This window comes from Typopeltis vanoorti, chromosome 25 (genome assembly GCF_054136105.1).
Source record: "Typopeltis vanoorti isolate ZY-2024b chromosome 25, IOZ_Tvanoo_1.0, whole genome shotgun sequence".
Lineage (NCBI taxonomy): Eukaryota > Metazoa > Arthropoda > Arachnida > Uropygi > Thelyphonidae > Typopeltis > Typopeltis vanoorti.
Genome location: NC_143573.1, coordinates 76,451,596 through 76,477,726, shown reverse-complemented (window position 1 = coordinate 76,477,726; position 26,131 = coordinate 76,451,596). Strand labels below are relative to the sequence as shown.

The window sequence follows — 26,131 nt, the reverse complement described above, 5'->3', positions numbered from 1 at the left end:
AGAAATTATGCATTGATGAACTCGAGAATTTTTTTTTTTTTTTTTTTTTTTTGTACGGATGGAAGGATGAGGAATCTTTGTCATCGATGTAGAGAATGATTTTATATAAATAGTAACATCTCATTATAGGATGCTTTAGAGAACACCCTACAATGTGATATTACTATTTATACGCTACTGCCCTAATATCACCCCCATTAGGGGTGAAGGAACGAATCAAAATATTAAATGTTTGATTACTGTACTTGACTACGGTTCTTCCCCTTATTTCCTATGAATGTTAATTGACATTTTGGTTTTAATTTTCTTTTTTTTTTATGGATAGACAATCGCTCATACAGTCCTACACACCCACTGTAATGGTGATGCGAATGAGTGTTACAGCAAAAAACAGAATCCAAGTCATGGAATATAAATACCTTCAGGAGACTGGGTATTCTGTCATTTTCTTATACCGTGCCAAGCAAGCAACACCAACACATCTCGCTGGATTATAGTGTACCAGCTATTTTGGCGTGTTTAGTTGTTTGAATGACGTCTGTTAATTCTCTACTCTACAGGACGAAAAGAAGCACTTACAATTTCTGAAGTAGGTGTTTACTTATTTATACTGAGTAGCGCAAATTTATTGTATTATTATTATTCTGCTGACTAAAAACATGAGAAATTAACAATAATGAATCATAGCCGGACTGAAATCACTGAGCTAGTGAAAAATATATCACTAGAGAGGATTGTAGTTTGGTGTTTGGGGACATGAATAGATCCAAAAGACATTACTTTTACAGAACACACCTATAAATTAGAACTTTTAGGATGGTCCAGAAATAAACTGTCGGAAATGAGGACGAACTATCAGACGCCTAATAGCAGTGATTAATAGCAACTACTGTCCAAAGTGTCGGCGACTGTGTTTTTTTCGGTCTCTGTCACCGATTCTCATTTTCCACGCATTCTTTTAATGCTTTTAAAAGTAACTACGAAAATTAGTGACACGATTACTATTATAATAACTCACTTACAGCAAAAACAATAAGCGAATTAATGGTGTTTGGAGGATGAATCTTCTCGACACAATCTTTTATGCTTTTTTTTTTTTTTTAATCTGCGCTATAGCCGTTAAATAATTAAATTATTTCTCAAAAGAACTATAGTAACAACGGAAAGAAACTTCACAAAACTACCGTACGTAACAAGATTACATTAGAAGAACGAAAAAGAAACGAGAAAACAAAGCACGGGAGGAAGAAAAAGTAGAACAATTACGGCTCTCGTTTAGAAGTGTTGTTTTGAGAAAGGGTACGATGGTGGGGTGAGGGGGGGGGACGAGTTTACACCGAAGTTAAAGAGCATTTTGAATTAAACATGACACGAAGCAATCGCATTCAGAAAGGTTGACAAAGGGGCTGTCTGGACTAAACAGATATTAAGATTCCGGTCTCCAATCTAAAGGGTTGATGTTATGCGCGCGACGCGTGCTATCATATTAACGGTCCGATTTACTGGATCCTCCTGTAAGAAAACTAATCTTTTCCCGAAAAAACCCATGTACAACTCAGCTTATGGTGGTAAACAGGGCAGTAAAAAGAATCCCGCCCCCCCCTTAACGGAGACAATAGAGGAATGCAAAAGCCTTTCATGGCGATCGTTGTTTGTGTTTACGTTTTTGTCTTATGGCAAAAGTGAAAATGTTGTCTTCTTTTTGGAAATGGTCCAGCCAATTTTGACCCGTATCCTATGGCAAAGTAGAATTTTTTTTCTTTAGATGTACGAAAGAAAAGGCATACGTGAGACGATAGTATAGGCTGCTCGCCATTCGCCACCTCTGGGTTCCCATCGAACCATATGTTCACGTAGAAGTATGCCAACGGTATGCCTTTACTGATCTATGCTCTGTGCTATTGCCGTTTGCAAATACTTTGTCAGTGCACAGCTGCAGTTATTTTCGATGCTTCTGAACAGAAGCGGCCCTCAAATAAATAAATGAAAATAGAAAAACAGAAATATAACTGGAAAAGATAGGTCAGGAAAACACAAGTAAAATATTCGCATCTTAAAAAAATATAACTCAGAAGAGCTCCAAATAAAACTAAGTTTATGGGGAAAAAACGAACAAGTTAATGGAAACGAAAACACGGACAGTGCCATCTATCGAGAAATCGAGGCATTAACGCGAACAGTATATTTTAAAATTTTTATTTATTTATTCAAAAGTAAACCAAAGGAGTGTTCTAGGTTCTGGCTACATTCATGGCCATAAATATCATTTTTAGATCTCTTAGGAGCTACTCACTCTGATTAAGTCCCACTGCAATTATTCATGGCTAACCTCGGTTCTCAGCTCATCTGCATTTATTATTATTTATTTATTTATTTTTTTTTTTTTTTTTACGAGTTACACCACTGCATATAACATCTCGTGGAATCTACTAGCCATGAATTGTTGGTTAAAAGCATACCTAGAAAAAGGTTCTGTTGATTGTAGGTCGCTCTAAGCTCCATCAAGTTGTCAGGAAGGTGATTTAGTACGATTTTATTGTTCTGACAAGAAGGAATTTATACGTTGACTTAATCTGTTTTTGAGAGTTGAACGTACATTTATGTGATATGACGCGCGATAGTCGTATGGAGAAACGAACTCGCCTCGAAAGAATTGGAAGCGTAATGACAATTCGCTGCAATAATTTTGGGGAATTTATCTTACTTTGAGATAAGTAAATGGCCGATCCAATATTGAAAGGAAAATGTGCTTATTTCATGATTTACCTAAAACATACCTTGAAAAAGGTTTAAAATTTTGGATCGAAAGGGCATCCTGATATTAATAAATTCAGACTATTTTTAGTCATGTGATAATTTTTCTTTCGAGTGCTTCATATAAAGGTTTTATATAAAGCTTTCGTTTAATTATTGTAATTAAGCAGAGAAAAAGAACGAATCGAGCTTCATAATAACTCCAAGGAAGCTGAACAGTTTTCCATTGACGGTGTCTTTCCCCTAGCTTATGGTATGTAGAAAGCCTTGCGTGCCACCGACTGCAGAGGTTTTCTAGAAGTTGATGCACAGAAGGGTGAGACTATTGTGCAGATTACGGAGTCCCGAGTATGCTAATCTGCTCTGAACAAGACAATACTGTAGAGAGGGATAATAACATAATCCGCTGCAGACAGAGAGAAATGCAATAGAGAAAGGGATAAGAGCGTAATCCATCAAGCAGCCCTGGAGAGTTGCATCCTTACTGACGTGTGAGTACATTTTGGCATCCTCTGGGATTCGAAGCAACCACCTGTCATGTATCGGCAAAAACCACAGCCAACTCTATACAGAATTGTCCTTCTATTTGACCCACTGCTTTCTGTAATAGCCTCTGCACCATTCGAGGCTACAACTAGTTGTTAATTATCCCAATTTAATGAAAGCGTATCAAGTGTGGTCGTGTGCACACAGATAGTCTCCTACTTCATCAAGGATCTCATCCATAAAGACTTAGTTTTCAATCTTTCTTAATAATATCCTGACAGAACAAATTCTCGGTAATATTCTTAAGTACACTCTGCATATTAAAATAAATATCTGCATAATTAAATATAATTATTGTGCATATCTTTGTGACTGCTATTCTATTCATACATTGATATGTTTCCATGAGATTGATTCTATCATCGTGTTATTATAATATTCTTGACATCCATACTGTTAGCTACTGATAATTGCTGGAATCGGTTAACAATTATTTTTAATTCCTGGAACCACTTGCAAGTGTTAATTTTAAAGAACAGTCATATTTAACAATGGAATCCTTTTTCTTATGTTTAATCCTTATTTATTGGCACTGATGAACATCGCTTGGTTAAGAGGATAAGTGGAAGAGAGACTGCAGATTTGAGTTCCATCCTGACATGACGCTTGGAGAATAATATCTACGATGGTTTACAGTCATCCTAGCTTCTTTTTTTTTATTTTACATTTGTTCAAAATAATTTAAATTGCTCTATCTTGCCCAGCTTCTCGAGTATATCCCTTCGTTGTCCACATCGCACCTGGGGATAATTCACAGAAGTGCCTTACTAATCTTTTTCCTCGAGTCAAACTGATCATTAAGAAATCCATGTTCGACGATCGGCGTGTGTAATGCATTTCATGTCTGATTTACATAACAGTAATTATGTTTTCTCGCATACATGGACCTTCTCCTCCAGAGAGTCTTAATCTTTCGTGTTGGTTGATGCGAGGCAAGACCGTAAATTGCGATCGACCGCGGATTAACGAGATCAGATTATTTGCACGTCGTCTCTCTCTCTTTCTCTCACATACAATCAGATAAAAGGAAGAAGCTGCTAGGAATAAAACTAAATGGAAGTGTCACTGAGAAGAAAATCATGCATTAAAAGGAAAACTCGGTTTATAAACTGCAATTATACTTAAAACAAGCGATCAAAATTTCTAATTTGAAGAAATCTACTTAGAGAATGAAATGGAGCTACTTTTTTAATAAATAGTCCCACGCAAATATATTGATGTTTAAAAATCAAACATTTCTATAGCAACGACAGCCATCAATCAGTTTGGGAATGGAGGAGGGGGGGGGGTTCTTCAGTGGAGCAACATGATGCAATTATAGCAAGGGTTTCCTTTGTCAGCAATGGATTCTGACGATTAGCAAGGGGGGGGTGAGAATATGTCGTCTAGGCTAGGTAGGAATATTTGCGTCATGTTAAATATTTCACGGTATGCCGGATTGAAGTCGGAATTTTTTATTTTTTTTTTTCCTCGACTTCCAGGCTTTTCTTCACCGGATAAAGTGTGTCTACACCTTGGCATCGGTCCAGCTGTGTTAATCCCTTTAACATTCACCAGGGGGACTCACCCTGCAGACGTTTTTATGGGCGGCGCATTTCATGCCTTGCTGCATTGTTTAAATATTTATGGAGTTTCGTCCCTGCTTAGTATCAAATCCACAAATTTAGTAGCGACTTCTCGGTGTATATTTGGAGATAACATTTGAAAGCTTTTAAATGGAGTGTTTTTACTTTCTCCGTGTCTTTCTGTATGTGCGCGCATGCATGTCGTGTACACACATATATACCGACTCAAAATGAACTGTACAATTCCCAGTTCGCTTTAACACATGCTTTGTCTTCTTTCTGTGCCTTGCTTCTGACTTTAGAGGTCAAAGTTGCTTCCGTAAAATTACCCTAACTGGAACATTTCCAATTGGCTTTGCAGACAGTCTTGCTTTTCTTTTCTTTTTTTTTCTTTTTTTTTTTGTTACTGGGCACCATACTTGTTCTCAATTAAGCGAAATAAATATATATTTTTTAAATGTTTGGAATATGAGAATTTCAAGAGGGACGCGCATACCTCTCTCCAAATGTGACGAGTCACCCTGAAAGTGGCGTAGATCAAACAGACGCCGCCTGACAAAAGAATCGAGAAGCATCCTTTTGGACATGGCTGACTTGTGGTTTTAGTAAATGGAACGGTGATCAAGTATGATGTTCAGACTACCAAACAGTTTCCTTTCCCACTGTAGAAATAGAAGTTTCACTTTATTGTAATGCCGAAGCAACACCCATCCATAAAGGTGATTGGCTGCTTTTTTACCTGCCCTTCTCATGTCCGTTACAAATAGTATTTAATCAGATTACTTTCACGGAATCCTTCATATTTCCACTCGTTCTGCTCTTTTTGGAATTTTAGATCGTTTACTATATTCTAGCACTAATCATCCAGATCTCTAAGATCATCTTCCACTGCTGAAGCTGCGCAATCTCTGAAGCCACTTTATGTAGAAGAAACACAATTCAAATATTCAGCAAAAGTCCAAGTGTCAGTTACTAAGGCTAAATATGCAATAATATAATAACATTTTAATAATTCACAATGCTATTCCTCCAGCAGTGTGCAATAAAAAATGTAACATCATATAAACATTTCATCGCCTTCTTCCCATTTCATTAAACCCAAAAATGATACAAGATTTCCTTTCTGTAGTTTTTGTTGGCGACGATGAATAACTATATGATCCTTTGATCAATGATATAAACACAAGAAAGAAATGTGTCAAAACTGATTGCTAATACGACATTTGGGACTTATCTCAAAGACGATTTGTTCGTTTTCATTGCGCAAAGATGATATCAATAAAATAACGTAGTATATAAATTAGTATAGCAACGAATTAGTATATTTTAAGCCATCAAGATGATGCTGTGATGATTGTCTGAGTGGATATTTGCAAAAAAAAAAAAAAAGGTTTAGTGATTGACGATTTTCATCGCCAGGTGCGACATGATTACCTTGCTCAGTGGAAGCTTGAACTAGCATTAAGAACATGTAAGTCTTAAAATTACCGAAATTAAAATAAATAAATAATAAATGTACACCTTTAATCAGTGGGACTCTCATAAAATAATAATTCTGAAAATAGAAAAAAAATAAAGAATTTTCTTTTTGTCTAATATTTCGGAATCAAAAATCAATCAGTTGATTCAAAACACCTTTAAAGATGCAGGTTTTTAAGAAATCGCGCTTCCTTAATGGCATTTCATATCGCTTACTGACGATCAAATCGTTTACTTGATAATCATTTGGAGCACTAAGAAGTCAACGGAAATTTATGAAGGAATTTCGATTAAAGTCGATCAGTTTATAGCTCTCTCTCTCTCTCACACACACACACGGAAATTATCGAAATGAGAAAAATAAACGTCCACCAAGTGAGGTCGATGAAGAGTTACCTCACGTGCTGCCAGTGAACCCCCATTTGTCACAGCAGGAAGCAATTTTGTCAACTATCCTACCATCTTCGTGACGCTATTACCCCAACCACTTTTTATCGACCTTCTAGAAATTTCCACCATCATCTACCTGACCAGCTCGATCTCCAGTGCCCGTGTTGCCGCTATGGGCCTGCCTGTCCGGCAGTAATTACTCAGGTCTCCTGAACGCGACGTTCGGTGTCGATGCTGAACATGCTTCTTTTGAAAGCTGTCATGCACGAGATATGACCTGGAAGGATTACCTGAAAAACTCCTTTCTTGAGAAGAGTGATCGTTTAGGATTCCTAGCGTTATAAGTCACTCCGAGGTGCGTGGGGGGAGGGGGGGATGAAAATGAGGGAGGAGGGACTCGCAGAGTGACCGAGCAGCAGATCGGTTGTGCTTCTCGGTAGGTAGAAGAACTGGAATGCAAAGTAAACATTTGCTGTCAACACAGCCATTTTCAGTATCGTTGGCTTTTTGGTAAACGCCTTTCAGTATATATATAGATAATAAAGTTCCGCTAACACCAGTTAGTGAGATTTTACCTCAAACATTATAATCAAAAGCTGATGTTAATAAAAGCAAAACATTATTCCATTTGTCTTGAAATGCAATAATGCCAAATTTACTTTGTTTCTTTTTGCCCGTGATTAAGATTGTAATTTCGGAAAAAAGTTCCGATTTTATTAATAAGTTAAAATTTAAAATATTAATTTAGGTTACTTTATTTTTCGTATACTAAATTAATATTGTGTTTTGATGTTTTTGTATAGCACTGACGGTAGTGATGAGAACTAGTAAAGATTTCGGTTAAAATCTCGTTTAAATCTCGTTAGTAAAAACCACTAACATTTCGAAACGATTTTTTTTTTTTTTTTTTTGCAAGTGATTTCTTCTACAGACCAACTGAGAGTATTTTTAGAATGGGTTTTACTTTCTGCACATGTAAACACAATTTACAGAAATTCACCTGACAGACTTATTTGCTTTCACATAACCTAAACAACCATCCAACTAACTTTTTTGGTTGCCTTTTTTATGTTTTGGATCACGTTCTCTTCATAAAATTGTGTAGCCTTTGTATTTCTAGAACTAAGCATGAGTTCTCTAATAACAGATAATAATCTTGCTTATAAGTTAGAATAATAACGAGAGAGAGAGAAAGAGAGAGATGCTAAAATAAGAATGTGTGCTTTTCCGATATAAATCTAATGCACTACTGTTGTATTTTTTGACGAGTTTTTTTATTCCACTCCCTCCTTTCTAGCAGTATAGTATACTGTATATTACGAATGATGTATTCCAAGTCACGAGGAATCGCCCGCGCAGTTAGCCTAGTGGCTTTGCGCTTCACAACCATATGCCTGGGGAAGGAGTGTCCTAGGTTCGATTCCCGTCGACGACGTCAGGAGCTGAAGGATTTTCCTCAGCCATGTTAGCCAGCAGGGTTTTTTTTTTCCCGCCAGTTTATCTGGCTTTTTTCACAACGCAAACCGGCCCCGTGAACAGAGCCAGGAACACTTCCAGGCATAGGGGTGACCACGCTATCCTCGTATTTCGATTACGAAATCCAAGCATGCTTGGAGGGTTGTGGGTGTTAAAGCCATTGAGATAGATAGAAGTCACGAGGAATCCACACCACAATAATTTTCTTTCTGTAATATTAACTACTGAGTTTTTATTTTATGTAGAGATTTTATATAATGAAATGCATTTTTCCAACCACATCAGATATCAAAGCCACCCAATTAAAGCAATGTAATTTCGCATTATCATATAAATAAATACAGAGAACTCACAGCCGCCACTTAGACTCGAATTTTGATAACAGTTCAAAACAAAACACCAAAAAAAGATTTAAACTTTACGTTCATAAATAATCTCCACAAAATTAATGATAACGGAACAATATATCTATATTTTTTTAAATGATCGATAGTGGTCTATTTTCTCAAAACATGCACTTAGGTTTACTCCCCCACCCCAACGAAAACAAGAGTAAAATCATATTTGTTAGCTAAAATGCATTTAACTGATAATTTGTTACTCTGCAAAAGAATAATTACCTTTGATGCAAAGAATGAACAAATAGTTGAATCTTGAAAAGCCTTTAAACCTAGAAGCAAATTAAAGTCACATTAGCATCGAAAACATTTTAATGAACTATTATTAGATTAGTGGAATTTTAGGCCGATTAGAAATAAATTAACGCTCTATGTTGAAACAGATGATTAACATCAACTAAAAGTATAATTAAACTCGTTCTCTGTAATATCTCAGCAAGGTTAGGATTATTTTTCATGAAAGTGGAAACTAAACATGGCAAAAGAGGCATTCTTTTTTAGGGAAAAAAAAAAGTGTCTGTTGATGTCATCTCAAGTTAATTATTCCTGAGCTAACATAACAGTGATGGAGATACGACACTTCTCTGGTGACCTTTTCAAACAACAGAGTTCACACACACGCGCACACACAACTACGCGGTAGCTTTGAAAAGATTAACGAGTGATGACGTCTTCACAACTGTTTGATAAAGAGCACGTGCGCACCCAGAAAGCAGACTATTCCGCCCAGTATCCCTTTCTTGTTGACTATTTAGCTATAAATATGCTCCACTCGTAATTTTCTTGGCTCGCCGTAAACATTTCAATTAAAACGAGGCTAAAAGCGTTTGTTATGGAATTACATCGCACAGTTTTTCTAACCTTCGCTCTATTCCTATTTCCAGTTCTACTTTCAGCCTTCTTTTTGTTGTTTTTGTTTTGGCTTTTTGCGTTAAAACATTCATCTTCCAACACCAAAAGCTTCCTCGCTTATTGTCATGGCAACAGAAATACGAAAATTAACGGAGTTGTGGGAGTCTGTCGCCATGACAACGAATTTTCGAAGGATGCATTTCACGCTTGTACAGCATACGGAGAGCGAAAAATACAGATGGGGAAGACGGGGGAGAGAGAAAGACGTACGTATGACACAAATTGAGATTGCACACTCCGTGTTTGAGAGAAGTACGGAAGAAATGCAGATAAAGGATAATCTTCATGACGAGCATCATCTTTCCGCAATCTCCCATAAGAATAACTTCGTCGTGTACGTTGCTGCTATCTGAAACTGTACTAATTAAATATTGTTATCAGTCTTCTATAAATACCTAAAAAGCATTTAATAACAACTCTCGCTATAAACAGCCGCGTGCGTGGGAGACGACATATTGATGCTCGCTGATGTGTTCGACCGAAGATGATTATTTTTTATTTATTATTCTTAAGAAGCAATTGCCAATGTTTACTTTAAAAAAAAAAAAAAGCTAAGGGATGCAAATTCTTCACCTCAGTAACAGAAACTAATTACTAAGAAAAAAGAAAATCATCTTCCGACGATCCCTATTGAGATACAAGATTCATTGCCCGCTACAGTCAGAATCACCTGATTTCGCTAACTTTATACAAGAGCTCGCTGACCATTTAAATCCTCAAGAAACTCTTCAACCGTACGACTTGAGCGAAGTGTATTATTTACGGGATCAACAATTTCATTAGCTTGTTAACGCAAAACAGGCCGAATTTGAGCGACTCGCTAACACCTCCGCGTAACAGTGATTGCGAGCCATGTAGCCATGCATGCTAAATGAATTAAACTTGCATGTCTGGCAAATCAGCCTCGCTGTTCGTTATCTTCTCTAAACCCGGCATAATATTTGGATTAAAGCCACTGTATCATTAAACATCTGCTAACTTCTCGGTCGTCTTTGGAAAGCGAACTTACCCAGTTAGTTACTAGAATCGGCGCATTCCGATTCGTGGTTAGAGGGGTTAAAGCATTCCGTTAAGTGTATAGAAATTACGCCTCCTCTTACCTTCCATCTTTCTTCGAAACTGGAACAGAAACGAATTATCCTTCAAATAACTTATTTTTTCACTAGTTATTGATTTTAGCATTGTTTAATTCTGTGATGAACTTAAGGCGCTTTCTGGGAAACTACTGGACAAATTATGCAGACAGATTTACGAGAACTAAATGAAACTGACGTTAAACATACGACACACCTTTACTAAGAACATTCTTAGCGAGTGCAGCGGTAAGTTCCTAAGAAGAACTAGTCACTTGCTGAACAGGTTACTACGACTTAACTTAAGCAGCCTACCTATATTTTTTGCCGTATATCGAAGTATATTTTGCCGTATATGTTTAAACTATTGGTTACAGAAATGTATTACAATTTATTCGTGGCAAGGTGAATTGTCGAAGAATATTAAAAAAAAAATAACACCCGAGTTCCAACCCCTATATAATCCACAATAATATTCTCCATATCATTTGAACACTTGAGAGTCGATACTAAGGTCTCACCTCAGAAATCATTTCGTTGAACCACTAGAAGTATGGTAAAAATGTCCTTTCTGCAATTCTCTCTAAAAAAAAAAAAAAATCAAAAGATTTGAAACTTGCCTTTATTCAAACATCACTGTACGTCACTGGCGGGATAAAAGACATTTGTTCAGGAAATAGGAATTGAATCGTATGAATAAGGCAGTTCCCGGAAACGAATATATATATATATATATATATATAGCCTCTATTCCAAAGATAAATGCAAAAGTATAATTGAGAATAAATAGGGAGGACGCATTTTGGAAAAAAAAATCTTGCATTGGCAAAAAAAAAAAAAAAAGGCTAATTAATGGATTTGTAGTTTAACTCATCTGAAGGCATCGTGATAAACTGAAACAATTAGTGAACGTTCTTTCCATCCCCATCCTAAGATCACAATGCATCCATTTACTGGAGCTATAATGATACCAGAATATTCTAAAGAAATAAAATCGAAGCAGGAAGACAGTTGTGTGGAGGAGAACCTAATCTCCAGTAATCCTGTTTCCGCATAACGAATGTAATGCAAGTCAGGGAGTGCACAGCGCGTGCATTATTCTGACTTCCCTCAGTACTGCGCTGATCTATCCAGTCATTTATAATAACTTCTCAAAGGCTAGTTTAACGAGAGAAGGAACAAAAAAGAGAGAGAAAAAAGAAATTACTGGCTAAATTATTCTAAATATACTTTATACTTAAAGTATTTGAAAAAAGTACTTATCTCAAATACTGTTAATTAGCTATAATATTTGAAATATCAAGTAATTAGGGTAGCACTAAGTACGAAGTACTTCGTGTTGTTACTTACGTTTTTATGATACTCTAAATAGTCATAAAATTAAGGTACATAAAATATCATTAAAGAGTGTCCGCGCGGTTAGCCTAGGGGTTTTGCGCTTCGCAGCCATATGCCTGGGGAAGGAGTGTCCTGGGTTCGATTCCCGTCGCCGACGTGAGGAGCTTAAGGATCTTCCTCAGCCATAGCGTGGGCAGTAGGGTTTTTCCCCCAGTTTATCTGGGGTTTTTCATCCCGCAAACCGGCCCCGTGAACACACGGATCTACAGCCATAAATATTTAACCCCCCATGATAGGGCGCAACTCGCCCCAATAGGGACGGGGGGGGGAAGGAAACTCCATATAAATAAATTAAATAGTAGTAAAAATTATTATTGGCGACTGATGAAAAGTAAGTAAGAATTACATAAAGATTGGCTATAAATTATCATTACTGTTAATTTAAATACCTTAATTCAAATATAAGCATGAAAATGAGTTACATATCACTAATGTCTCATGGTGTGTTTCTTACAACAATTTTAGTTCGATAATTAAGTCGAATTAGTTGTTTGGAATTCCTTTCAGCAATTCTAAACAACCGATTTCAACTCTATCTGCATTCCTATATTTTATGAACACGCCACCTCTCACGACAGAATTATCCTGCGTTTTCCAGTGTGCCAGTACCAATAGTTCATAATTAAAATTATTAACTATTGGTACTGGCACACTGGTTCATAATTTTAATTATGAACTATTTGTATTGGTATACTGTAGGCTGCGAATCAGAATCCATTGCACTGTGATCATTGATGTTTAACTTAAAATTGAAAACAAAGGAGCTGTGGTTCCCTTGGTGCTTTTTGTTCTTTCTTTTATAATTGTGATTCTGAATAACGATCAAAAGCACATTTATGAAATTACATGACTTTTAACCATATTCATGTATTTTGGGTGTCTGCTTGTCTTCTGACGAGAATTAATTAGTTCGAAACAACGATGTTAGAATATATTGTAGTATTTCAAGTCTGGTAAGCAGAAAATGGAATATAGCAATAAAATTCTACTTAATCTCTACTAAACTAAAAATTTAAGCAAGATCGAACTTTCTAAACTATTGCAAAATCTCCAGCCTGACATAACAGCGCCATTTCTTTTAACGTAGATTTTTCTAAGGCTAAACTCGACTGATGAAACAGTATTTATTTATTCCAGAAATGTTTGATAGGCGACTGTATATTTCAAGTATCTGGGATATACATTCTCTCTGTCTCTTTAGGCAAAGTTCTCCAAGACTCTTTAAAAGCAAACAAAAAGTTTTAGACGCCGATGTTGTCTTCATTACCGTCTTAATTCGTTTAGAATTATCCTCCGGTACAGTAAATGAAACTCGACCTCAGAGAAGAGACGCAACGAAATAAAAAACTGTCTTTTTTTTCTTTTGGACAAATGCTGTATTTGTCTTAGGGATCGTTTGTTGGGTGAACGGTTAGCACGCGACAAATGAAGCATTTGTTTCGCTGTCTCTTAATAATTTTTTGGCTACCGGAGGCGCCACAGTTGTTTCTGGATCGTTTCAAGCAAACACGCAATCAATCAGTTGAGTTAGATTACCCCAACTTCGCAATAAGAAGTGTAAATGGTTAAAAGGCGCGATCTAAAACTGCATTTAATGGTTCACCGTCTGGTCAGCTATCAATGACCCCTCAAGGTTCCCCGAGGGGGGGGGGACACATTCAGGATTGTTTAATAGGTTCTGAGCCATTTGTCACTGAAATTCTCTTACAACTGACGGGAGAAATGTCTTTTTCTTCAGTGACATATGCAGTTCATGTAACAGGAGAAAATATATTTTCTTCTAAATTTTCCAACGTAAAAGATGAAATCATATAAAAAGTTTTGCATGTACACGTCAGACTATAATTTTTACGGTAAACATGAAACGACTACATATACCAGGAAGTGTAGCAATTCATTGAATATTCACATGATGAAGTGTGTACTAGTCGATTCACATTTCCAAAGTGGTCAAAGAATTGAATTGGTATTGAAGATCGATGGGAAGAGAAACGACACATCAGTGGCTGATGAGAACATTGAAAAAGCCTGCGCGCTTATTCTCGAAACTGGACGATCGATAAAGTTACAAAGCAACCGCAGTTTTGCTCATGAAGTCATCTATTTTTTTGTAGAGATAAGAGGTTAAGTATGTTGGCCGAGTGGATAGCAGTTGTGCTCTCAACACAGCAAGTCTTGTGGTGGAATTCGAATTCTGGAATGAATACGTGTGAATGTTTTTGGATGACAGATGAATTTTCTAGTCCAACATTGAGACTACTACCTGCTTGTTGGAGGGCTTTCAGATAATTCAACCATTAGCACCTCCGGTATTTATGAATAATAGGTTTACAACCTTTGGTGGGTGGGATTAACATTCGAAAAAGACCATGGAGTTGTAATTTATTATCGGTAGCTATGGCTTACAGCATGACCTCAAGAATTTGTTCATTCATTCATACTACCTTCCCATTGCATTCAAATTACATCACATGCAAGTTAAGCTGTCATTCAGATTTTAAATATTCATTAGGAGAGGGAAACGTCTTAAATATGTCTTCTTCTAGATGGTGAAAAAAAAAGCAACAGAATTGCATATTCAAACGGGACAAAATTGTATAATATCAGGCCCCTATCTCTTCAGAAAATTTAGGTTTTTGAAGTAACTTCGCAATATATCATTGTTTGATATTTTATGTGTATGTGAGGATTAAAACCCTATTTTTATGCGAGCTTCTCGGTATGTATGTGGTGTATGTATCTCACCTAACCAATGTAATCCCCCTTCAATGCATGCATCTAATCTACCTTAAAGACTATTCATAAAAACTAATATTTATTTTCAGAACTGATCAGGAGCAAAATTGAGTCATCTCCAGAAACAAATTAATTTACTTATAATTTTAATTAATATCACCAAGTATTAGCATTGTTCAATTATTCATATTATATATTCATATACTACTGCTAAATAATGCTAATTAATAATAAGAAAACTGAGCCAATTAAATTCAGATAGTAATAAATAATTATCTGAAATTATTTAATAAAAATAAGAGAAAAATGAAAATGTCCCAATAAATGGAGATTGCCGCTGAATAGAGTTTGGAAATAGCTTAATAAATAGTTTATGATTTTCCTCCTTGAAAAGCATATGTGTGTCTTCAAGTAGTACATTTTTAGATATATGCATCTTTTCTCTGAGGAATATTAAATCGATTCTCACAAAGTTATTTGTTTCTTTCATCATCATGCGTATCAAGGATTTAGGCCTAGCATGGGCTGTTCCGGCCTTGCTAGGCCTAAAGTCATCGTTGAATCGTTTAAGAGGACGTCCTGGTTTTCTTTTTCCTAATGGCTTGTACTTTAAGGCTTGTACTTTAAGGCTTGTTTTGGTAATCTTTCTGTTTTCATTCTTTGAAAGTGTTCCAACCATTTATGTTTTTTTAGTTTTTTCTATTACTGGTTCTTGGTTTAATTCTTTCATTTCTTTTGTGATCAAATAGGGTATACTTTGCAGTTTTTCTCATAAACTTCATTTCTGCTGTTGTTAATCTTTGTTTGTCTTTTTGTTTTATTGTCCAGATTTCGCTTCCATACATTAAGACCGGTAGGGCTAATGTATTGTATACTTTTAGCCTGGTTTGGTTTGTTTTTGAACTAGGTTTGGTTTAAATATAGAGTTAATTACACCTGTTATTTTTAAATATTTTGCAATTTTTACGTTTATATCTTTTTCATATGTGATCATACATCCTAGGTAGTTAAATGAATTCACCTGTTCTAAGATCTTGTTATCTATTACTATTTATTTCTTTCATATTCTAATTTTGCTTTGAGTGATTTTCCATATAAAAGGAATCCATTCGAGTGGATTTTATCATTTATATTGTATTAATTAATTCATGTTCAAACATCTAAAATAAAGACTTCCAAAGTTTGCGATGGCCTTTTCCTTGTTCTGGAAGTTTTGATAAGTGAAGTTTAATCAGTCATTATTAGCTGTGTATTTCATATAAACATCACACATTACGAGCGGTTTAAATAATTGCTACTATTTGAATAGCACGATGGATTTTGCTCCACCTGTATCCTATATCAGTTGTCTCCAGCGTGTTTCATTGTGGTCCAGGCGAAGTAAGAATTCTTTGTTCATTTCCTAAACCATCTTTTTCTTCTCCTACAGTGAACCTTTGGACTTTATCACACTGGGATATCAGCCGATGATTTCAAAGGTCACCCACTTGTACGGCTTTTAACCGTACAATCTTAAACCAAGACGACGGCCTTCATCAGATGTAGCTGAGCGTAGGCAGACTAATGGAAATCTATCAATAGCACAGCCTGTCTGCCTCCACACTACAGGGAAGAGGTCGAGTAGTGAAGAACTAGGCGACACCCACACATACAACATACAGTTTTAATAGGGTGGTTCTTGAAATTGCCACCTGTGGGCGCCACCGTGCTATTCCCAAAACTTTCTCGGCACACACAATCCCTGCTTTTTATAGACATTCACTGGCACAGTTAGAGAGAGAGAGTCGGGAAGAGAACGCTAATAATGGTCAACGTGACGAACACTAATTTGACGTGGGCGTCGCATTCATCTCCCCCTGCGCTCGCGAGTAACACGGGCCAAAACCCAGGGCGTGAAGTAAGGTGAGTCATCGGTTTCCAAAATGAATACCTTTTTATTTTATTTTATTTTTTTTACTCCCTTATACTAGACAATAGACCTTCCTATATTTTTATGGTATAATAGGTTTCCCATAGCCATAAATAATTTTAAAAAAATGGGAAGTCTTTTGATATTTCAGCATTCATTTCAATCAATATAAGAAAAGCTAGATTTCGAGGCTTCTTCAGAATAAACTTCCTGTCCTATCCATTTGGCTCAGTAGTCACCTCATATCCCATCCCACACAATTGAAACAGCTGTCGACAACATAAACATTGGTTAAAACTGCTGATGGAACAACAGTTGCTTCTAATCACACACGAAGAAAAAAAATTAAGAAAGAAAGAAAAAGAAACGAATGAATTCTATTGACTTCTCTAACCTCTTGACCCAGAAGATTACTATTAAATAATTTTATGAAGTCTTAGGTAAACAAGAAAGTTTATAAGAAACCGGGGAACGAATCCCCTAACCATACGATGTAAATAAAGTTATTAATTATTCGTTTGAACCGAAAAGACTGCAACAATTCAGACATGTAAACAGGCTTCATTATCGGGAACCTATAATAGAGCAGAGCGTTTTCGGAGGCAGCTCCCACGTTACATTGGCGCTCACGTTGTCATGACAACGTTACGTTCTACACAGATGCGACTAGTTCAACAAAGCACCTACAATTTCCTAATTTATTTCTACCCAAATAGGAGAAAATCTCCGATGCTCTCTGCAGCTTTCCTCGACCGTAGTGTTTGGTGTGGGTTGCTAGTATGCCTGCTGCAGACGCAGGAGGAAGACGGGCTATTTTTGGAGACGCCAAGTCTTCACTTAGAATGATTGGCTGGCGAAAACCCTTATTGCCGACTTGGTGAAGGCATTGCCGAGTAATTTTAGAGCATTTTGAAGGCTATGGAGAGGAAGGATTAAGGATAAACGAATCGTTAGAGTGAATTATGATCACTGCGGAGCAGCCAATCCCGAAATGATTAGCAAGTTTGAGAAAGGGATGGCCTTGGGCTACTTTACAACTACCGATGTTTCGAGCTTACAGAAAAGTGACATTTTTGCAATGAAATAAATCGGATCCTTTAAAAAAATATTTTTTAAACTCTCCTTAGTTAAGTAAATTTTGATATACGGAAGCAAGTTCAGCGATGGATATCCATCATAAAAGTATACAAAAATTATGATTTTTTCCCTAAGGTAGAATTATTATATTATAAAATAGTTATAAATCAGTTGGCGTCATCGCTAATTTTATTACTTTAAATATATTTGTAAAACTGTAATTATTGGGTATGTGTAATTGAAGTTTGAAAAATTAAATTTAAAAGTGACTTTTATAATAATTATCCTTTAAATACCAATAACTACTGTATCGGGGTGGTCATGATTTGACCAGGTGCCAGCCTGGTTGGTCAAGTGACTAACGAACCTGCAGTCCAAAACAGACTGAGTTGCCGTGGAGATGGATGCTTGTGATTGCCTTCAGGTGGGAGATGAATTTCCATTGTCCGGTATGAGACCACAGTCCTGCTTATCGGAAGCCCGAAGTGTCTTAAAAAGTTGAATGTTTGGTCTCTCGAGCGGGGTTTCCACACTGCGTCAAAATACATAAAACAGTGCAAGCAAATGATTAAAACAATCCTTATCTCTCTCTCCCAGGGTGCTGATGTAGTTCAGGTTTACAGTTCAGTGAATGAGAGACACGAGTAAATAAATAAATTGATACATAACGCACCGAATATGAAATTTGAAGTACTCAACACAAGTTAAACTAACCGAAATTTACAATCATTAGTGGATGATCGAAGTTAACTTATTTTGTTAAGTCAAGAACCCGTCGCTGCTTTGGTGTACCTACAATTTTTACGTTTCTAGCAAAAATCTTTGAATGCGTCCATTGAGAGTTTTCACCAGGCCCACTGACTTCTTAGGTACCCCGCATTGCGGGGCTTCATAGTGTTGTAGTTACGCCACTGCGTCATTCCTTCATTCGTAATCATTATCTCATCAACGTAGCAGATAGCATGTATCACCTTATGGGTCGACCTAATAGTTTGCTGCAATGCCTTATTATTATGATCAGAAGAATTACTTCTCTAAGAATATTATCTCTCTATATTTAACACAACTACTATCAGTAATATCGAAGCTGTCTGGGTCTGTCACATCATGTGAATGTTGAATTCATTCTTTGGGTTCAATTCTTCTTTCAACACCATCGCAAAAAAGAAAAAAAAAATCTTTAATAAATTGAAACGAAAGAAAGAAAGATCTAAATGTGCCATTAATATGATGAGATAGTTCTTTCTTGTCACGATAATCCAAGAAAGCGAGTCCTCACACTATCAATTTTCTCGAAGTAGCAAATATCACAGGGTAAAATGCAGACCTTTGCAATTATTCTTTAATTATGAGGGAACTTTCAAGAAATATTAGCATGATTGCTGCGGAGACTAATTTTTGTATTAAAAGAAAATTCTGCGAGAGAAAGAGAGACTAAAAGAAGATTTGAACAGATTCGAAGATGTTCACTGAAGTGCATGTATGACATTAAGTTCTGCTTTGGGGATTTTTTAGTTGAATGCCAATAAACTAATAATTGGCGAATTGTTAATGTGTAGGCATTTTATCCGGCTTTTTACACAAGATAATTTTTTTTCGGTCAAATTTTGAAGTTTCTGTATTTTGCTATTCTGCGTATTTAATTGCATTCGTTATTAGATTTTATTGACACTTTATACTTAAAACATATTTAACACACATATAATTCCAAAGAGAAAGCTAGGAAAAAATTATCTTCAAAATCTTTAATGAATTTTAGAGTAATCCCATGTTTTTTTTTTTTTTTAAATAAAGAAACTGCGATGTTTATTACACGAGTTTCTTCGTGTTTATCTGTGGTTCTCCTAAAATTAACTATTTGGTGCAAAAACCACGTTCTAAAGTTTTACCCACTATGAAACTGTGAATGTTTTTTTTTTTAATTTTTTTAATATTATTATAAATGTTGATTTTTAAATATATAACCAGAAAAGAAAAAGGTTCGATTTTAGAAACAGTGATGTGCACAAAAAATATTCGATAAAAATGATTAAAATTAGCACGTCTCATTGCATAGTAAAGGCCTCGCTATATGGAATAGCGCGTACCGCGACCAAACCTTTAAGCCTGTATAAAAAAAAATAATTAAAAAAAAAAAAATAATAATAATAGAAATAAAAATCATGGTAAATAAAGAAGAACGTCTGATTTTCAATATAAAATACATTTGTCTCTGGCATAATTTAAATGGCAGAATTGTAGATAGATATCCGAACAGCTTATCTATTCGTTCGCAGAATCTAAGGGGAGGAAAATTACAGGAACAGCTGGCGATTGGTAAAGACGTAATCACGAAATAATTCGCAAGAGAGAAGGCAGAATGTTAAATAGCGAAAAGAAACTCAAGTGTATGTGTGTGTGCGCGCGCAAACAAAAAATATTTACAGATTTACGTAGCCTCATCTCTGTCCGATTTCCAAATATAAATGTTCCTAGACGACACTTTCAATACGGGTGCGTATTACACTCGCGTACTAAATTTTTAATGAATAATCTAAATATATTTCACTATAAGTACCCAAAATAAACTCCTTCCCGATATTCCACCTCTTCCTTATTTCGTAGGTGCCTTCGCATGTAGTCGAAAGCATCAAAGTTCATACAGAAATCGGGCGAGTGGTGAATACCTTTAATAAATTACCGCCATCCCTTCCTTAAGTTACAGCCGCAGCCAACAATAAACACACCTTTAGACGCTACGTCATGCTCTGTTCCTTAGCAACGTCAGAAACCCTATGATAGACTCAGGTGGAGCAACGTTCTCACTTTATGAACACACGGCGATCACGTGACCCGTTTGTAGAATACGCTCCTCATCTAACATGGACTGTACTATTTTTAGCATCGCCCATTAATGTGATGAGTCTGGGCGAAGTGCGACTGCGTCTGCTCAATGCAGGTTGCACGAGCAGCCATTTATCGAAGGAAATCAAAATGGAGTAGAGGTGGAGTCGAGATGTGCATTCAACCGCATTTCTGAAGCACAAACTTTCACTATTACAACAAAACATTTTTTTACGAACACAGGTACCCCCCCCCATTTCCATCCAAAGTTCTTAGCAGTATCTCTAAGTAACCCCACTATTTTTAAAATAAACTCATCGCAATTCAAAACCAAAGTCAAAAATTCGAGACTAAAGGTCTAAGTGACTAACATCGCTGTTAAAAATATGCCTGCCACGCATTCACATTTCACATGAGGTAAGGAGTTGTGTGTTTTCTGCGTTCGTACGAGCAGAACACTATAAATGCTCAGTCCCACCTCGCTTCTAACCAGTACGTAGGTTATGAGAATGGCTGAACAATCTTGCTTTTACGTATGACAAATACTTATTTCATCGGCAAGAACTATAGAATAACCCATCGGTTTTCATTGATTGTCATAATAAGAATGGCAAACAAAAGTGAATCAAAGTGTAAAACCAATCTATCAAATAATAATCAAAACATCCAACAAAATACTAATAAAAAATCAAAATATAACAGAAACTAATGTCATTGAAGACATGATTGATCTATTCTGTGCAGACTATTTTTAATTTAATTTTATTTATTATTAACTTATATTTTTATTATTTATTTATTTATTTGAAAACGGTATTTTGTGAATGTTCTCATCAGGGAATAACAAGCCGATGGCTCCCGAAACAGAAGATAAAAGCAACAGAATGCAGTTTTGGAAACGAGTGATAAACTCATTTTGTCGAAAATGAGTTTATCACTTCAAATGTATACTTAAATTATTTATTATTATTATTTCAACTTTTAGGAAACGACTATCGAATGCTTAGTATTGGGATCAGCAATGCGTTTTAGATCCTCAGAAAACACACAAAGCACTTGGTACATAACATACCATTATAGAATAAAAACAGCGAACAATAAGTTATAATCCAGAATCTTGCTCAGAGAGAGAGAGTTGTGGTTGAGTATGAAGACCACAATAAGAAGTTCAACTTTGTATCGACTAAAACGCGTAATTCACATTAAAACTTTACGAATTATTATGTACACACTACACAGCATTGATGTTAGGCTACTTATTGATTCGCAAAGGAAAAATCTTGTGTGAAGTGAGTTTTGATGTTTCAAGTTTGTTGTACAAACATGAGACACCGAAACAACTGATAGCTCCAATAATGTATTCCACACAATGCATTTATTGCTAGAACCTAATGGAATCCCTTATAATGGACATTATTTCAACCCTCTGAAGATCATCCGATCTTTTCTATAAGACATTTCTTTCCTTGAGGTCCCACCTCATGGATTGGTCATTTCATCAAAAGAAAGTGGTCAGATTGGTAGCTGGATGCCCTTCAGAGGACTTCAGTAACATCTAATGGGTTTAATCCCAAAGTTTCCAAATGTAGGACTTTGGTGTTAAACCTGGGAAATCACTAGTAAGATGCTATAAAACAAGTAGGTTTAATCCTCCTAAACCGTGAAGCTTTTGTAAAAGATTCAAACACAGTAGCCAAGGTTGAGAAAGGATGGAATTCACTGTCATTGCAAAATCATCATTAAAATTCTTTCTATTCCTTCTATCTATTCTTCCTATCTTCCCATCCAAAAGGATGGAGGCTCCTGGTAAGGAGTGTCAGGCTTTTTTAATACAGACGACTTGCAGTTCTCTTGCTGCATCCCTTACAGTGTTCATGTTATGCCTACAGATTCGGAAGTTCACTGGAAGAGTTGACCTATTTGCGGGTGGGAAGAACCCAAGTTATCGGAGAAAACATTACCACCACCATATGAGACTGGCTGATTTACTTTAGTTGAAAACTTTCTTTATCCTAATAAATTTCTCCGGTTTGTAACAAACTATAAGATATTGCATACATTATGATGTAACACAAGTAAAAAGTAGTTTTTAGTAATCGCTTGATTTTATATATATATATATATATATATATATATATATATATATATATATATAAGCATTTAATCAGAAAATAAATGAACTTCTATAAAAATAAGGTCGTTTATTTAAATAGACGTATGTAAATATTTATTTAAAATAATTAATATGATTCACCAGTTAGCATATACCATGGCAATACAACGCCCACCTATAGTACATCAAGATTAAAAGAGGACTTAGAACTCTAAAAGGTCAAGCATGGAACTTTTTCAAGCCGCTTCAAAGTGTCCAATAAGCAGTGTTGTGATGGTCTTACATCGAGCAAAAATTCATCTACTTACTGCCTCAAGTCATTCTCAAACATGCATGTCCATTATGGGATTCGAACCCACAGAATGTCGGCTGGAAAGCTGAGATGCAGTCACCTGTCAATCAAGGTCAGCATATGATTACATTTATGTGGACAAAACACACACACTGCAGAAAGCATGGATGAGCTCTTGTTCTTCTTGGCTTATATATTGATACCGTTTCATTACCTGAAATTTTGGCTGCAATTAAAAAAATAACTCAGAGAGAAAGGAAAAAAATTGCATGACAGTCCCAGTAAACGTCAATCGCTACTTAATAAAAATGCTCTTCATTACTGACATTGTATTTAGGCGATGCTAAATTGGCCCGATACGTCTTTCTAAATCAACACAAGCAAGTAGTATCTGTTTACAAGTTTCCACTGGTTATGCTGCATGTTGTCAGCTTGAATTTATTTATGAGAGGCTCCTACGTCCCGATTCCTTTCATTTTCGTAAGATAGCAAAGAATAAGATGTACAAAAGGTTAAAAAATGTACTAAAATATTTCTTTCGCATGTTTTTTCTGGCTAAAACGGATCAACATTATGCACGGGTAGTCCTATTACAATAATTTCTTCATATGTCCTACAGGTGACGCATGGGCAGAACAGGCGATGTGCTTCAAATGTTATCAAACAAAGTTACTTCCTCAAGGACGAAACTTCGAGCAATCAGCAGTAAGATACTCCACACTCTTTCAAACATTCTGCTGCGAGTCTGTCGTACGCCACAATAAAATGCTACTTATAATCGATAGGCAGAGAAAGAAACTGGAAAAAATGGAGCAACATTAAAAATTTTCATTCAAAAGAAAGAAACACTATATGCGAGCGGCTTTCTCGTATGCTCACTTGTATAAGTAAGTAGGTGTCAATCTTTAAAAAAATTCAATACATAACTTGCATCCAAATCACATCTCAATTTGACTCGACAATTCTTAATTATAAACGGCAAAAATTGAACATTTTCACTTACTTTCTGAAAAGAAATGCAAGTAACAAGCAATCCTGTGCTACAGGATTTGCGGCCTTTTATGTAAGGAATGATATTAAAAAGGTAATAAGTGTATAGGACTCGGTAACACATCCTGATTTTACTATAGTTCTCTGTATGGGGGTGGGGCACTATTCGCTTCCAATAACTTGAACGATGTGTGTTTGAGCACTTGATTACCTTGATGGACCCGTGTTTCACTCAGGATTTCTCCATGGGTGCAGGTCACAAAGATGCCTCCAACGATCTCGACCTTGGGCCTCTCTTCCATGTTATACCCATAGATTTCACTAGTGGATCTTCCCATCTTGTAGGTGGTCTTCCTGGTTTTCTCTTTATTCTTCGTTTCCAGTTGAGTATTCTATATGTCCATCTGACCTGCCCATCTCATCTTGCTTTCGTATACTGCAGTTACCACATCTTTTATTCCTGATCTCTTTCTTAGTTCCGTGTTTCTAACATGATCCTGCGTCCTATTGCACGCTGAGTTATTCTGAGAGTCTCTTCTTCTTTTCTTGTCGTGTTCCCTGTTTCTGATCCATATGTGAGTGATGGAAGAATGTCACTATTAAATAGTTTTGCCTTCGGAGAGATGTCAAGATTTGTCAAGATCAGTAAGGTTTCTTTTAGTCTGTTGAATGATAGCCATGCAGCTTTCTTTCTTTTTGCTAGTTCTTCAGATAAATCGTTATTCGTTTTTATCGTTTGTCCTAAGTACTTGTAGGAGTCAACTTGTTCTATAGGGATGTTATCAATACATAGGTGACTGTCACTTGTGTAGAATGTTTTTGATCCATTTTGTTTTTTCTAGATTCATTTCTAAGCCTATCTTACAGCTGTTTGTGTATATTTTTTCACTTATTTCTTCTATGTTTTTTGGTTGTGGGATATCAGTACTAGATCATCGGCAAACATAAGGATTTGTAGTTTTTTTTTTTTTTTTTTTTGTTTCACAGGAATTTCTGATTTTTTCTTGCACTCGTTGAATTTATTAATAAAGTCAATGTAGTCATCATTTATGTAACAGTTCTTAATAGTCCATTCGGTCTCTTCTAAGTACTTCCTGAACTTGTGGTAGTCTATTTGTTTTGTGGTCTGATGTTGTCCTGATATGTTGTTCTTTTTTGTGGTCTATTCTTATAATGGCTCTGAGGAATCTGTGGGCAGAATCTATGTTGAAGCATGTTTCGCCTATTCTACCAACATTTTGTATCAATCTTTTACAGTCTGTTAAAATATAGTCAATTTTTGTGTCTCCATTCGGTGATTGCCAAGTCCATCTTCTTCCTAGGCGTTTGTTCAAAAAAAAGTGTTCATGATAAAGGGTTGTTCAACTGCAGCAAATTCAGCTAATCTCTGCACTCTTCTATTTCTTTCTCCCAGGCCATGTGGACCTATAAACTTTTCGTTTTCTTTTCCACATCCTATTTTGGCATTAAAGTCACACCAACGAATGTGTATGTTGACTTATAATTTAAAGCCCGTTCAAGATTGATGTAAAAAACTTTCTATTTCTTGATTATCAGCTACAGATGTTGGAGCATAGCAGGATATTAATTTTATTGTTATATTGTTCTCTATTCCAATTAGGAGTACACCTGTTCTCAGATATGATGTTACAAGAAGGGATCGACTTGGTGAGCTTAGATTTAATAATAAAACCCACTCCGCCTTGTTTGAGAATGCTCCGAGGAGTATCTGTGAGCCATCGTACCATCTTGCTGTCAGTTCTTTCAATTTTTTTGTTTCATTCACTAGTTTCTCATTTCTTAATCAAAGAACTAACCAACATCAACTTGGACATCCAAGTTGATGTTGGTTAGTTCTTTGATTAAGAAATCTATTCTGTAGTCTCTTGCCAAAGTTCGAGTATTGAGAGTACCGATTGCCATTTTCACAGATTTAAGAGGCGGCCTGTTTTCAGCTGCGAGATTCTTAGCACCCCTGTCCTCACTCGGTGCCTTACCGCTGCTGTATAAAGGTGAGAGTGGGCCGCACAGGACTCGGGGCCGTTTCTGTTGTTACAGTAGTGGCATCTTTGCTGTGGTCCTCAGGAGAAGTGTATATGTCGCATATACACTTCTCCTCACCAGGGTTCTGAAGTTTTCGCCAGAGTTCTATTAGTGGTGTTGGGTCCAGGTCCGATAATGGTTCGGATTCCCAACACCC

The 26,131-nt window shown here is 36.2% G+C and overlaps 1 long non-coding RNA gene across 1 annotated transcript in view; it reads left to right on the top strand.

Annotated features, from left to right (window-relative positions):
- Positions 1-463: 463 nt before the first annotated feature.
- LOC150092860 (uncharacterized) overlaps positions 464-26,131 on the top strand; it is a 235,404-nt gene continuing 209,736 nt past the window's right edge. Inside the window, exon 1 of the long non-coding RNA XR_016550518.1 lies at positions 464-589. This is a non-coding gene — a long non-coding RNA (uncharacterized LOC150092860). The remainder of the gene's footprint in view (positions 590-26,131) is intronic.